This window comes from Panthera leo, chromosome D2 (assembly GCF_018350215.1).
Source record: "Panthera leo isolate Ple1 chromosome D2, P.leo_Ple1_pat1.1, whole genome shotgun sequence".
NCBI lineage: Eukaryota > Metazoa > Chordata > Mammalia > Carnivora > Felidae > Panthera > Panthera leo.
The window spans coordinates 4,707,966-4,722,788 of NC_056689.1; the positions used below are offsets into that span (position 1 = coordinate 4,707,966).

A 14,823-nucleotide genomic window follows, 5' to 3' on the forward strand; every position below is an offset into this window, starting at 1 on the left:
AGGCCACAGCTAAATTCCAATGCACTTTTCAATGACATATCAGAATGTGTTCCTGCTTGACCTAAAAGCTAATCCTGAGAATGCTTTATGATCTGAGCTCAAGGCAGATAATGTCTACATGATCTCTTGCTATATGAATTTGGAAATCATATTCTTAAGTGTATCTTTCAAGGATGGTTCCATTTTTTGACGATAGTGAATTTAAAATTGACACCGATTTATTAAAGATTTTTGAAATTAACATCTATTTCTTGACATTTTTCTACTCTTTTCTGGTTAACCTAATTCTTCAGTCTCTAAGTTGAATAACTGGACTAGGTAAGAACATACCTACATGCTTTACTTAGCTTTTTTCTATTGAGGGGGAAAGTGGGTCAAAATGGATCCCATTCTCAGGGAAGCAGAGAACAGATCCCTTCAGCCTCTAAAAGGCAATACAGAAATAGGTGTAATCGCTGGAACCCTTTCGGCTGGAAGTGATAAAAACCATACTCAAAATAGCATAAGGAAAAAAAAATAAGAAAAAAAAAAACATTTGAGAATCTCTGAGTGCCATGCCATTAAAAGTCCAAGGTGAGTATGGCTGGGATTCAGGGTTGTAAACCATCTCTTTATCCAGTGGCTCTCTTCACATGGCTGGAGGATGGCCAGCAACCAAGTATTAACCTGCTACCACAGAGAGTGACTTTCTTGATAGTTTTGGACCAGACATTCTGATTAGCGAGGCCTGGGTCATATGCCCATCATGTAGCTTGGCAGACAAGAACTCACTTTCACTCCCAACTGAGTAATGCGGAACGCTACTCAGATGAAATAGGGGATCTGTTACCAAAAGAAGGAAAAGAAAGGATAGGGAAAAACAATATAAGTCTATTACCATATGGATAAATCCTCAAATATGCTAGGACGTCTACATTCTCGCCGTTAGACTCTGTGGCAGCCCCCTCTCTTCCTAAAAGTTGCATAGAATACCTTTTCCCCCTTCAATTAAAATTTTATTTTTGTTTTGAAATACCTTGAGAGAAACAGAAGTGGAGTATTGTGAAAGATCCATTTGTTTAGGGGCTAATTATACTCCAATTTCAAAAACAACCAACGCTCTATATGAGAACTGCAACATCTTCAAGAATTTCTAAGAAAGTAATAGCTAACATTAATTGAGCCTTTACTATGCGGACATTAAGTGTAGTCTACGTGATGTAGGTATATTACCTCTTTTACGACTCACAACCATCCAATGAGGTAGGAGTTGTTGTCCTGGTATTATAGAGAATAAAACTGAGTCAGTGAAAGATTAAGTAAATGACCCAAGTGACACAACCAAGTTGGGATTTGAACGACTCTTAACTACCTTGATTAAGTTACAGCATCCAACAGTTTACATAGACTTACGGTTTTCCTTCTTGTTTTTTTTTTCCCCCAAGCTGGAGTTTTTGTTGTTGTTGTTGTTGTTTGTTTCCAGAAAATGAGAATTAATTAAACAGAACAAGCGATACCTGTAGACAAACACTGTCTTCTTCTTAGGGCCTAAACTATATATTCTAGAAAACCTTTATATAAAAAAGAAAGTGCACACATTTCATCCTCAAGCCTTCCGTGGACTTTTCCTAACTAAACTGAGCCCCCCAAAATCTCATTATGGCTTAAACTATTTATTAGTCAAACTCTAAAATTAAAGTCAATGAGTATGAGCCTATATCATTTGTAATATCTGATTATTAGAAAGGCTCAGAGAATGAGTTTTTCCATTTGGAGTCCTGAAGTTGTAAACACGAGGTTTGCTTCTTGTGCCTCAACTCCTAAACAAATCCACATGGACACAGACATAGTCATGTGGCCAGTGAGGAATACCGACTCATCCACTCTCCCTGCAGTACGGAAACAGAGCCCGTCTGAATCAGCCTGCCATAACAGGCACTGGACAGTAGTGGTTACAACTTGCTTGGCTGCAAACAACATAAACTCAAACATAAGCCAGAAGGGGAAGATATCAGAGTGTTCCTCAGGAACGTGAAACGCAGATTTTAAACTGAGCCTCAGGGACAACTGAACCCAAGGGCTTACATACCATTAGGGTATTTGTTCTGTTTCAGCTTTTTGCTTTATTTCCTTACTGCTGAGCAGTATTTTCTGCCATCTGTCTGCACAACAGAAGGAAACACTACCAATGCCCAAATTTATACCTTCCTCTCCAGCATATCTGTATTCTTAGTCCTGATTCCAAAATCCCAGGGACACTGAGAAGCTCACCTGGGACAGTGGCTTACCCCTGGTCCACTCAGTCGTCACCAGAGAAAGGACCGGCGTTGGCTCAGATCTGGTCAGCCACCAACTCGTGGAAGAAAGACAGTAATACGTGTGGATTGGGGGAAGGGCAATTTCCAACATGAGAGGATTCTAGCAAGTCAAAACAATAGATATCCACAGCCCAGAAATCAGTTTAACGTTTTTAACTGATTTCTACTTACTTGGCTGAAAGGGAACTTGACAATTATTTTCCAATAGTGATTATAAAGGTGGTACATTGTCTGCAGATTCTAAAAGAAAAGAAGCCAAGTGCTTGGGGCGCCTCGGTGGTTCAGTCAGTTAAGCATCCAACTTCTGCCTAGTGACCGTCATGATCTCACGGTTCCTGGGTTCAAGCCCTGCTTCAGGCTCTGTGCTGACAGCTCGGAGCCTGGAGCCTGCTTCGGAATCTGTGTCCCCCCCTCTCTCTGCCCCTCCCCCATTCATTCTCTCTCTCTGACTCTCTCTCAAAAGTAAAAAGAGAGAGAGAAACCAAGTCCTTAACTCTAGTAACTCATGTACAACACAATGATCTGGATAAGCTGCAGAACAATACAAAGACAACAGTTTACATGGAAAACACCAGAAAATCACCTTGTTCGTGTTCATTCTCATTCAAAGCACACCAGTTGCTAAAGGAGAAAATTTAACGGATGAATTTTTCGCCTTTCTTGTCTCTTTCTAACCATGAGGAGAAAAGAATAAAGAGCTAGGAACCAACCCTAAGAGAAAGAGTGAGGAGGAAAGAGGGGGAGGAGGACATGGGGGGGGGGGGTTGGCTTCCATGGACTGAGGACACTCTATAATGAGATTATTTAAAACTGATTACGATTAAGGTTCTTCCACTGGCAGAACATCGGCTCGAAATGGAAATAAGGTTATACCATACACAGAAAATTGTTTCTTGAACAGTATGTTTGTATGCAAAACTTTGTTAATTATTCCTTGTGTCCAACAGTAAAATTGAGAAAACGATGCCCATTATTTTTCCCTTGTTTTTCCCCAGTGAAGTATGTTTTCTAACACAGAAGTTGAAGATAGTTATGTAAAAAAATTGATCCCCAAGCCTACCAATGTATGTGTGCACATGTGTGTGCACGCGTGTGCGTGTGTTATTATTCTCTCCCTGTGTCTGGAAGCCCTGGGAATCAAGCTTCCTGCAGTTTAATTATTTGGCTATATATTCAAATGGGATGGCTGCATTTGCTAGAAATTTTTATTTGCTCCTTTGGGATTCAGTCCTCATTGGTGTTTAATGTATGAATCTTTCTTCTTTTGTCTACTCAAGTCCTCACTTCCTCCAACCTTTTAGTTTTTGAACAACATCATCAGATTGGGACCTCCTTGTATGTTATTCCTCAGTTTGCCAGTGATAAAAAAGAATCTTTTAAATACACTTCTAGAGGCCACATGTGTACCATACACAGCCTTAATGTAAATCATGAGGAGAGGGCCTCCAGCATCCTAGGAGTAAAATCTTGAACTTGGTATGCTATAGTAGTCTGTCTTTGATCCAAGGAAACCCACAATTGAATTAGCAGAGACGATTTCTTTTTTGGCTTTCTTCCCCTTTTCATGCCCTTGGTGGATCTGCAGCTCAGAAAACTGTATCCCCAGAGACAGAGGAGGAATCATTCCACGGGCACTGTCTGCAGCTTCTCTGACCGACCAAGGGAAAGTGATTAAGCTGGACCCTTCAAGGGAACGAAATTCATCCTGGCCCTGGGGTAAGAGTCTGTCCTCGTTCCAGGGTGGAGAGCCGAACACAGTGAGCTTCATAGCCAAACGGTGAATCAGATTAAGCCGAGTCCCTCTCTACCACGTAACCTTGAGATAGGCATTTTGCTTGTTTGTGTTCTAGCTCTGCACGGAAAGGTAGGACAGTGCTGTATGGAAGACATTCACTTAAAGAAAAGAAAATAAAAGCCCTCCCAGCTTGGGACTTCTGGTCTAAGTCAGCCGTTGACCTCTACTCTGTGTAGTATCAGGCTTCCAGCAAAAAGGGACCAAGAACCCGTGAGCCTATGGGCCCGAGCGTGTGGGGTTATGAATAACAGATCTCTAAGTACCCCACAAGCTCCATGTGAATACCTGGTCCTCTCTTGAGTACCCCCCGACACTTTAATGTTACATCTGTATTTTTGCTCCATCTTCTTTCCAAAGGATTTATAGTGATACGTAAAATCCTTAAATTAATAGAAATCAGAAATGTGTAAGAAAGAAGAAAAACAAGAGTGCTGGCATATTCAATGAAGTTAGGAATGAGGCTGACTCAAAAATGCATATCGCATGGTCTTACAAAGACGCGTAACATTTGTCTAGCTTGATAACAGGGAAAGGAGAAGGGGACAGCTGATGGGTTAGGTGTATCTGATGCGTCACGGTGTTCATCAGTCATAATTATCTGGAAGGAATGAGAGGAAAATCAGAAGGATCCTCATGATCAAAAAAAAATTCTTAGCTCTTGCCACAGTGCTCGATAAGTAGTAGGTAGTGACCCAGTCTCACTGGTTTATACATGACTGAATCTGTGACTACAAACTTCAATTACCATTTCAGATCACCCATATTTTGAAGCAATCAGAAACAACAGTCAAAATGCCTTTTAAAAAAACGCCATTCTTTTTTACTTGTAGCAAATTTGGCACAGACAGATTGAAGGCACAGATGTCTGCCGACACTCCAGCGTGGAGGTGAACCCTATGTCCAAGGCGGCTTCTCGTACCACACGCTGGAATTAGCTCATATGGAAATTTAGGGAGGCCTGTACTATTAGAGAGTGAAACTGTTCTATCTGAGCTTAAAATCTGGAGGGAACAATGTGGGAAAACTTGAATAGTTGGGAACATGCCTTTCAACTGTCATCATCTGACACATGACTCACTTCTTTAGACTACACCGTGGGCTTACCACGTGAAACTGCCCTGGAATCCTTCACCATCCCACCAGGGAACTGATTTTAGACAGAGCCAAGAAACTGCATTTCAACAGTTTTAGAAAAGTTGATGCAAATCTTTATACTTTTGAAATGTGTGAATGTGAACATAGAACTCGTTGAACTGCCCAACCTGTCGATGAAACTGGTCTGATGGTGTCTATTTTATTGACTTCGAATACAGTCATAGAACAAGTAAGACTCTTTACCCCTCCAAGAGGTAGAGCTTCCTCCTCTCCCATCTCACTTGAGGATAGGCTAGACTCAGTGACTCCCTTTCCAAAAACAGAGCATGGAAAGGAGAAAAAAAATAGTGGGGAAATCTGGCAAACACTGGCGTGACCAAATGATGAAGTCAAACATCCCCACTGATGTCGTGTGAAGATCATCTACCCCTGACATGATGTGAGGAGAAGGCATACCGCCTGCGATGTTCTTCTATAGATTCTTTAACCCCAGCCTAACTGTGACACAGCTTCAGATAAAACAGGAACGAGGGCATTCTTCAGGACACCCGGTCAGTACTCCACAAGAAAGCCACAAAACGACTGAGAAATTGTCACAGACTAGAAGGGACTAAATGGAATACAGTAGCCTACATTAGATCCTGGAGCAGAAAGAGGATGTTAGTGGAGAGGCTGATGAAACCCCAATAATGTCTGAAGTTTAGTTAAAAATAATATAGCAGTGTCAGTCTCTTAGTTTGGCAAATGTACTATGGAACGTAAGATATTAACAAAGGCAGGGGCACCTGGGTGGCTCGGTTGGTTGAGCATCCGACTCCGGCTCAGGTCATGATCTCACGGTTCGTGAGTCCGAGCCCTGTGTCGGGCTCTGTCCTTACAGCTCAGAGCCTGGAGCCTGCTTCGGAATCTGTGTCTCTCTCCCTTTCTCTCTGCTCCTCCCCTGCTTGCGCCCTCACTCTCTCTCTCTCTCTCTCTCTCAAAAATAAATAAACATTATGGGGCGCCTGGGTGGCTCAGTCGGTTAAGCGCCCGACTTCAGCTCAGGTCGTGATCTCGCGGTCCATGAGTTCGAGCCCCGCACTGGGCCCTGTGCTGACAGCTCAGAGCCTGGAGCCTGTTTCAGATTCTGTGTCTCCCTCTCTCTGACCCTCCCCCGTTCATGCTCTGTCTCTCTCTATCTCAAAAATAAATAAAGGTTAAAAAAAAAATTTTTTTTAATAAATAAATAAACATTTAAAACATTTTTTTAAAGATAGTAACAAAGGCAAAGCTGGGGAAATGGTATCCAGGAACTCTGTGTTATCTTTGAACATTTATTTCAGTGTAAAACTCATTAAAAATGAAAAGCTAAAAGAAATATTCTTGAGACATCTATTATTAAATAGGCTTGTGATCTATTCATTTTGGATAAAGAATGACATCTTTAAATTTAACAGGGAAAATCAGTGGCAAGAGGAAGAGAATTTTCTAATTAAGCAGAAGTTAGCTAAGAAAATAAACAAGGCATACAAGCCATGGCAAAAAAAAAAAACAAAAATTCTCTGGAACACAATGAATGTGAAAAACCAACGTGCTGTAATTTTGCGTAAAGATGAAATTCTCCATATTCTTTTATAATTCCTCAGAGATGCGTGTTCTCCTTATATTTCCTCCCTTGTAACATGACCTTCTTCCTAATATTAACCACATATACTCATCCCCATCATACATAGTCCCCTGGGTCTTTCTTTAGGAAGTTCAAAGGGGATTTTTTGTTCACACCCAAATTATTCTGAGGTATTTTCCTTCTTTCTTCTTCTGGCATGTTTATCTTGTTTTAATCACCTTGCCTCTACCATGAAAACCAACAAATGGTGTCTGACGTCCTGCTCTGTCAAGCTAGTAAGCAGAGCAGGGAAGCTGGGGACCAGCTGTTTTCCATCTCCGCCCTGGAAAGGAGAGCAGAGACCAGTGCCCAACTGAAGGCCCTGCATCCATGGGTTCCGTGAAATCCTCTTCCAATGACCTCTTGCTGCCAGAGCAGGCACCAAAGTGAAAATGGATTCTATTTCATTTCACTTTTTAAAAAAACTTTAAGTTTGCTTGAGAGAGAAAGAGAGAGAGAGTACAAGCTGGGGAGGGGCAGAGAGAAGGAGAGACAGAATCCCAAGCAGGCTCCACTCCGTCAGCATAGAGCCCGATGTGGGGCTCAAACTCACAAACTACGAGATCGTGAAGTGAGCCGAGACCAAGAGTCAGACACTTAGCTGACTGCGCCACCCAGGCGCCCCTCCACCACATTTTGTAAGTACTGCCACAGGAGCATTTGGAACAAAATTGATACACATAGACTGGATCGATTCATCCAAACTGAAACAGAATGGAAGAATGAATGATTAAAAGGGGGAGATTTTCACGCTATATTTTTCTACAAGAACAGATGCAGGACACTTATTTAACGAAATAATTCAAAGCCTTTCTCTAGAAAGTAGAGATGTTTAGGCGGCACCTGGGGGCTCAGTTAATTGAATGTCCAACTCTTGATTTCAGCTCAGGCCATGATCCCAGGGGTTGTGGGATCTGGCCCCACATTGAGCCCCATGTCAGGCTCTATTCTGAGCATACAGCCTGCTTGGGATTCTCTCTCTCTCTCTCTCTCTCTCTTTCTTCCTATCTGTATTTCTCTCTCTCTACCCTTCTCCCCAGCCTCTAAAATAAAAAAAAAAAAAAATAGAGATGTTTGGAAATGGAAAAGAAGTACAATCAAGAGCTTTCCTTTTGTAGCACATATAAACACGAAAATGTGCACAGCACTGTATTAGTTTGCTGGGGGAAAATGGAGTACGAGCTTCATAAACCTAATGGGAGAAATGACACCAATCTCTTATCCTGAGATACGAGATAAATGTTAATTCTGATAATAATACACGTGATACTGTTCTATGAAAATCACATTGACCTCAGGGCACTACTAAGAACTTGTGTCTCTTTAAAAAAAATAAATACATGACTTTTTTTCATACAATATTTAATAGCTTGAATTCATAGTGGGAACTTGCCATCTACTCATTTCCTGCAGGTGGCAGAATTACCCCGGAGGAAACAGATGGTATAAAGTATGAGGAAACAAGAAACAAAATAAAGCAGAAAAGTAAGAGAAAGTTTGTATCTTTTGGACTTTTTCCAAGTTGGAAAATACATTACCAATTGCTAAGATTAACAAAAATTCTTCATGAAATATTTAGCCAGCCATAGCCTAGCCTTTACCACCAAAGGCAATTTCTCCTAGCTGCTGCTCAGTAGAAAGATTGATCTCATACAGCGCTCCATGAGAGCAATTTCTTACTGCTCCTATAAGTCAAGGAGAATAGTTGAGGCTCTAAAAAAAAGAGAAAATAGTTGAGCATTTTCATTCAGGAGAGTGACCCAAAGCCCTCTAAGCTTGTATGCTTAACTTCTCATTCTGACTTAACATCTGAACTTTATTGAAAATTATGTTCTTTCTAAATAAGCCTTCACTGAATCAAGTAAGAAGTACAGGAGAAAGTTGTAGCTAGTGGTGTGCTAGTCAATGTTTAACAACCCATCCTCTAGAGGGAGAAAAAAAGTATACCTGTGTGCGTGTAAACATCAGCTTATTATAAAGTTTTAAATCCAAAAAAGAGAAAACAGAGAAAAAGAGAAATCTATGTGATTTTCATAGAACAGTATCACGTGTATTATTATAAGAATTAACATTTATCTCATATCTCAGGATAAGAGATTGGTGTCATTTCTCCCATTAGGTTTATGAAGCTTGTACTCCATTTTACATACCATGACCAAGTGGGACTTACCCTAGCAAGTCTGGTTCAACATTGGAAAACCTAATGCAATCCATCACATCAACAGACTGAAAAAGAAAAGCTACATGATCATATCAATAGATGCAGTTGATAAAACCCGACACCCATTCACGATGAAAATTTCCAGGAAACTAGGATTCAAAGGGAACTTTCTCAGCTTGATAAATGCTATCTTTTTTTAAGAAGCCTGGGTGCCCGGGGCGGCTAAGTAGGCTGAGCGTCCGACTCTTGACTTCAACTCAGGTCATGATCCCAGGGTTGTGCGATCACAAGATCACACTCTGCACTGAGCGTGGAGCCTGCTTGAGACTCTCTCTTGCTCCCTCTGCCCCTCTACCAGCTTTCGCTCTTTCTCTTTAAACAAATTACAAGGCCCTGTAGCTAACATCATACTACATGGTATAAACCTCTGAAACTTTCGGTACAAGCTTAGGATGTCCCCTCTTACCATGGGCTGGTTTTTTTTTTTTTGTTTTTTTTTTTAATTTTTTTAACGTTTATTTATTATTGAGAGACAGAGAACACAGAGCGTGAGCAGGGGAGGGGTAGAGAGAGGGCGAGACACAGAATCCAAAGTAGGCTCCAGGCTCTGAGCTGTCAGCACAGAACCCAACGCAGGGCTTGAACTCACAAACTGTGAGATCACGACCTGAGCCGAAGTTGGTCGCCCAACCAACTGAGCCACCCAGGTGCCCCATCTTACCAGTGGTTTTTAACACTGTACTGGAAGTCCTTGCTGATGTAATAAGGCAAGAAAACAAAGTGAAAGGTACACAGATTTGGAAGGAAGACAAAAACCTGTCTTTGTTTGCAGATGGTATGATAGTCTATGCAGAAAATCCAAAAGCATCAACAACAACAACGACAAAAAACTTCTAAAACTATAAGTGATTATGGAAAAGTTGCAGGACATAGGTGAATATACAAAAGTTAACTGCTTTTCTATATACCAACAATGAACAAATAGAATTTGAAATTAAAAATGCAACCTCATTTATATCAGCACCCCGAAATATTAAATACTTAGGTATAAATCTAACAAAGTATGTACATTATCTATATAAGGAAACCTATAAAAGTGTGATGAATAAAATTAAAGACCTAAATAAATTAAGATATTCCATGTTCAAGGGTAGGAAAACAATATATTGTCAAGATGTCAGTGTTTCTCATTTTGATCTATAAATTCCATTTAATCTCAACAAAAATCCCAAAAAGTTTTTTTTTTAGGATATCAACAAATTGATTCTAAAGTTTATTTGGAGAGGCAAAAATACCCAGTATAGCTGACAGACTATTAAAGGACAAGACTATTAAATTAAAAGACTAAAGCTACTTGACTTTAAGACTTACTATAAAGCTGCAGTAATCAGAGCAGGATGAGATTGGGAAAAGAACACTCAAATAGAACAATGGAATAGAATAAGGAAGGGGCCAAGAACAGACCTTCAAAATATAGTCAATTTGTCTTTAACAAAGGAGAAAAGGCAATACAGCGGAGCCAAGATAGGTTTTCAACAAGTGGTGCTAGAAATAGACATCCACATGCAAAAAAAAAAAGGAAAAAAAAGACACAACTTTACACACTTGACAAGATTTAACTCAACATGGATGATGCACCTAAATGTAAAGCATAAAACTATAAAATTCCTAGAAGATATAGAAGATAACATAGGAGAAAATCTAATCTTTTAATGTTTTATTTTTGAGACAGAGAGACACAATATGAGGGGGGAGGGGCAGAGCGAGAGGGAGACACAGAATCAGAAGCAGGCTCCAGGCTCGGAGCTGTCAGCACAGAGCCCGACGCAGGGCTCCAACTCGTGAACCACAAGATCACGACCCGAGCGGAAGTCGGACGCTTAGCCTACTGGGCCACCCAGGTGCCCCAAGAAAATCTAGATGATGTTGGGTGTAGTGACGAATTTTTAGATAGAATACCAAATATACATGATCCATGAAGAAACAATTGATAAGCTGGATTTCATTAAAATTAAAAACTCTGTAAAAGACAACATGAAGAAAATGAAAGAACAACCACAGACTGAGAGAAAATATTTGCAAGACACATCTGATAAAGGACTAACCAAAATATACAAAGAATTTATAAAACTCAACAAGAAAACAAATAATGTGATTTAAAAAAAATGAGCCAAAGACCCTAAAAGACCCTCCCCAAAGATCTACAGTTGGTAAATAAGCATATGAGAAGATGCCCCAGGCCATATGTCATCAGGGAAATACAAATTAAAACAACGAGACACCACTACACATCCATCAGAATGGCCCAAATCTGGAACAATGACATCACCAAATGTTTGTGAGGATGTGGAGTGACAGGAACTCTCATACACCGCTGGTGGGAATGCAAAATGGTGCGGCTATTGTGGAAGACAATCTGGGAGTTTCTTCTAAAACTAAATATACTCTGACCCTATGGTCCAGGAATGGCACTTCTTGATACTGACCCAGAAAGTTGAAAAACTTATGCCCACGAATGCCTGCTCATGGATGTTATGGCAACTTTATTCATAATTGCCAAAACGTGGAAGCAGCCAAGATACCCCTCAGTAGGTGATGGATAAATAAACTGTGGTCCATCTGGATGATGGCATAGTATTCAGTGCTAAAAAAAAAAAAAAAAAAAAAAGAAGAAGAAGAAGAAGAAGAAGAAGAAGAAGAAGAAAAGAAAAGAGCTTAAGCCTTGGAAAAAAGGAGGAAACTTGAACGCACATTTCTAAGTAAAATAACGCAATCTGAAAAAGCTATATACCATATGATTCCAACTACATGATATTCTGGGAAAGACAAGACTATGGAGACAGAAAAAAAGATCAGTGATTACTAGGGGTCCGGAGGGATGCAAGGATGAATAAGTGGAACACTGAGAGTTTTTAGGGTAGTGAAATCACTCTGTGTGGTATTTTAATGATGAATATATGTCATTATATATTTGTCCAAACCTGTAGAAGATACACTACCAAGCATGAGCTCTAAGGTAAACTACTGAGTTTGGGTGATTCTCATGAGTCACGTAGGTTCATTCTTGGTAACAAATGTACTATTCTGCTAAGCAATGCTGAAAATGGGGAATGCCATGCATGAGTGGGAGCAGGGTGTCCACAGGAAATTCCTGCACCTTCCTCTCAATTTTGTTATGAACCTCAAACTCCCCACCCCCGACAAAAGAGGGTCTTTAAAAAGTTCAGTGCCAAACGCACGAAAATAGGAATGCAGTTAAACTTTATTCCTTTTAGTTCCATTAGTACTAATAGTTATAACAGCATTGAAAACAATTGAATTCGTTGATGAGTCAATATATCAATTTTCTGAACACATCATCATACCTAGTAGTACTTTTGTATTTCCCCCAAATATGACATAATGCATCTATATTCTTGTGTTTCTCCAACACAAAGTGATTTACATTACTCATCACTAATGTAAGTGATTTTTTACGTTCGTATTGTCCAAAACTTTTCTTTCAGTTTTCAGGAGACCTTTACAAATTTCAGAAATTTTCTCTAGCTGCGACATGACGATCATTCTAGCTCGTCTGAGCTTTGTTTCCCGGCCAGCTCCCCGCACAGTTACATCACGGCGCTAGCACATACTGCTGTCCCTTCTACTCACCACAAGGGAATGTTTCCGAACGAGATTCCTGAGATTCATTCTGATTGGAGATATTCAGGCCACATCCTCACCCTCGAAGCTAAGGGTGAATTCTCTTCTGTTGAAACATACGGAATCTATCAAGGAGAGGTCAACAGGTACCCAGAATGAAATTCTCAAGTTCCAATTTCTCTGCTTTCAAATTCGGCCACAGTTTTGTCTTACCCCTTACTCCTCAACTTTATTTCCTACTAAGATCTTTCTAGGAGACAGGCTAGTCTCACCCCCAAGGAATAGAAATGTTTAAACCTGGTTTTGTACTTCGTGGTGATCTTGACATGTGGACGATCTTTTCCTTTTTAATTTCTCCCCAAGCCCCAATTCAAAACCTACACTCTGTTTTTCTTCTTGCCATGAACAATGACAGTTCAATTCAATTAAACATTTGTGCACTAAGTACCTAATGGGTGTGACAGAAGATTTTTGAGGAGGATGTTGAGTTAGAAGTAGTTGCAAAGATCTACATGTAGAAATTGATTAAGAAGGTAAATGAGAGAAGATCTAGAATTATTTAATGAGCTGGCAGGAGATGCAGACTTATTTCTATAGAAATTGGAATATAAAAAGTTGTCTAAGCTCAGGCAAGACTACAGAGAAAGAAGGAAGGCAAAATATAGGTACAAGAGTGAGATATGCAGCAAAGAGGGGTGACTGAGCCCTGTCACGTAGAGACGGAGAACAAGACAAATCTGTCCACGTAAATTGATAGGAAACTATTTAAAAAGGAGCATATTCAAAGGTATCTACTATAGTTGAATCAAGTATGATATGAACTCTGATTTACTAGGTCTTACCATTGTCTGACTGCAGCCTTGATGTCTCCTAGTACTAATTTTGATAACACAGGATGGATTTGTCACTGATAAAACTGGCTTATGTCTGCCCCCAATCCTGTTAGCCCGGGAAAGAATGAGACAGGCCTTATACTATAAACACAGTGATCTCTTCTCGTCCACATGGCCTATGTCAGACACCTTCCAAAGAGGGAAGCATGGAGGACGCATGGCACCCCAAAGTGAGTCTTCTCCAGCAATTAATTTGATCCTCTGACCACCCCAGCTGACAGCCCCTTTATCACATACCCATCCCCAAAAGAACAAACGATACCCTTAGTCGGATTTCAGTTTACATTCGACTTAGAGATGGCTCTTCAATCTTTGGTATAATTTGGCTGTCCTATGATTTCCACTGGTCAGACACACTAATTTATTGATACGTATAATATATAATAATAGCCACTATATCACTTCAAACCAAGTAAAAACTTTATTTAGATTTAAAAAAAAAGACCATCTGATCTTAAACCAACTGATTGCACCCCAGCCCTGCCCAAAAGAAGAAGGAGGAAGAGAAGGAGAAGGAGAGAAAAACATCCAGGCATTAAAAAGATTTTTTCCTTCCCTATCCTGTGAGTCACAAAGCTTGATGCCATAAAAAAGGCACTTTCTCATCCACAGACTGAATGTTATATTACATAATTACAGAGGCAACTGTATTTTCTATTACTTATTTAAACTATTCCCCAAAGTATCTTTATCACAGCAGAAGGCTAGCAAGTACATTTTAAGGGTATTAAAATTATGTCAACTCAACACCTGATTTACCAGGGATACTTATATCTTAAGTGGAAATATTCCCAAATGTACTTCAGGAAGAAAAAGGCATTCATATTTTCACACCAGGGCTGCGGCTGGCTGGCGGGAGAAGAAAGTCAGGAACAAATGGGGTATAAGGGAGCTTTTCTGGCTGATGAAAATATTGTCTTGATTGGTGATGGCAGTTACATGACTATATAAATTTGTCAATATTCATAAAAGTATACATTTAGAAAGGTGGATTTTACTGTTAGTAACAGTAAATGGGGATGTGAAAATGAAAATAAAATAAAATGTAAAAGTTTATTCTTTTAAGAAATTATTTCCTGGGGCGCCTGAGTGGCTCAGTCAATTAAGCGTCCGACTTCGGCTCAGGTCATGACTTCACGGTTTGTGGGCTCGAGCCCCGCAATGGGCTCTGTGCTGATGGCTCAGAGCCTAGAGCCTGCTTTGGATTCTGTGTCTCTCTCTCTCTCTCTCTCTCTGCCCCTCCCCCACTCACGTTCTGTCTCTGTCTCTCAAAAATAAATAAATGTAAAAAAAAA

General features: G+C 40.1%; 1 long non-coding RNA gene across 1 annotated transcript in view; it reads right to left on the reverse strand.

Annotated features, from left to right (window-relative positions):
- LOC122202808 overlaps nucleotides 1-12,756 on the reverse strand; it is a 38,133-nt gene extending 25,377 nt beyond the window's left edge. Inside the window, exon 1 of the long non-coding RNA XR_006194892.1 lies at nucleotides 12,645-12,756. This is a non-coding gene — a long non-coding RNA (uncharacterized LOC122202808). The remainder of the gene's footprint in view (nucleotides 1-12,644) is intronic.
- Between the last annotated feature and the right edge of the window lie 2,067 nt (nucleotides 12,757-14,823).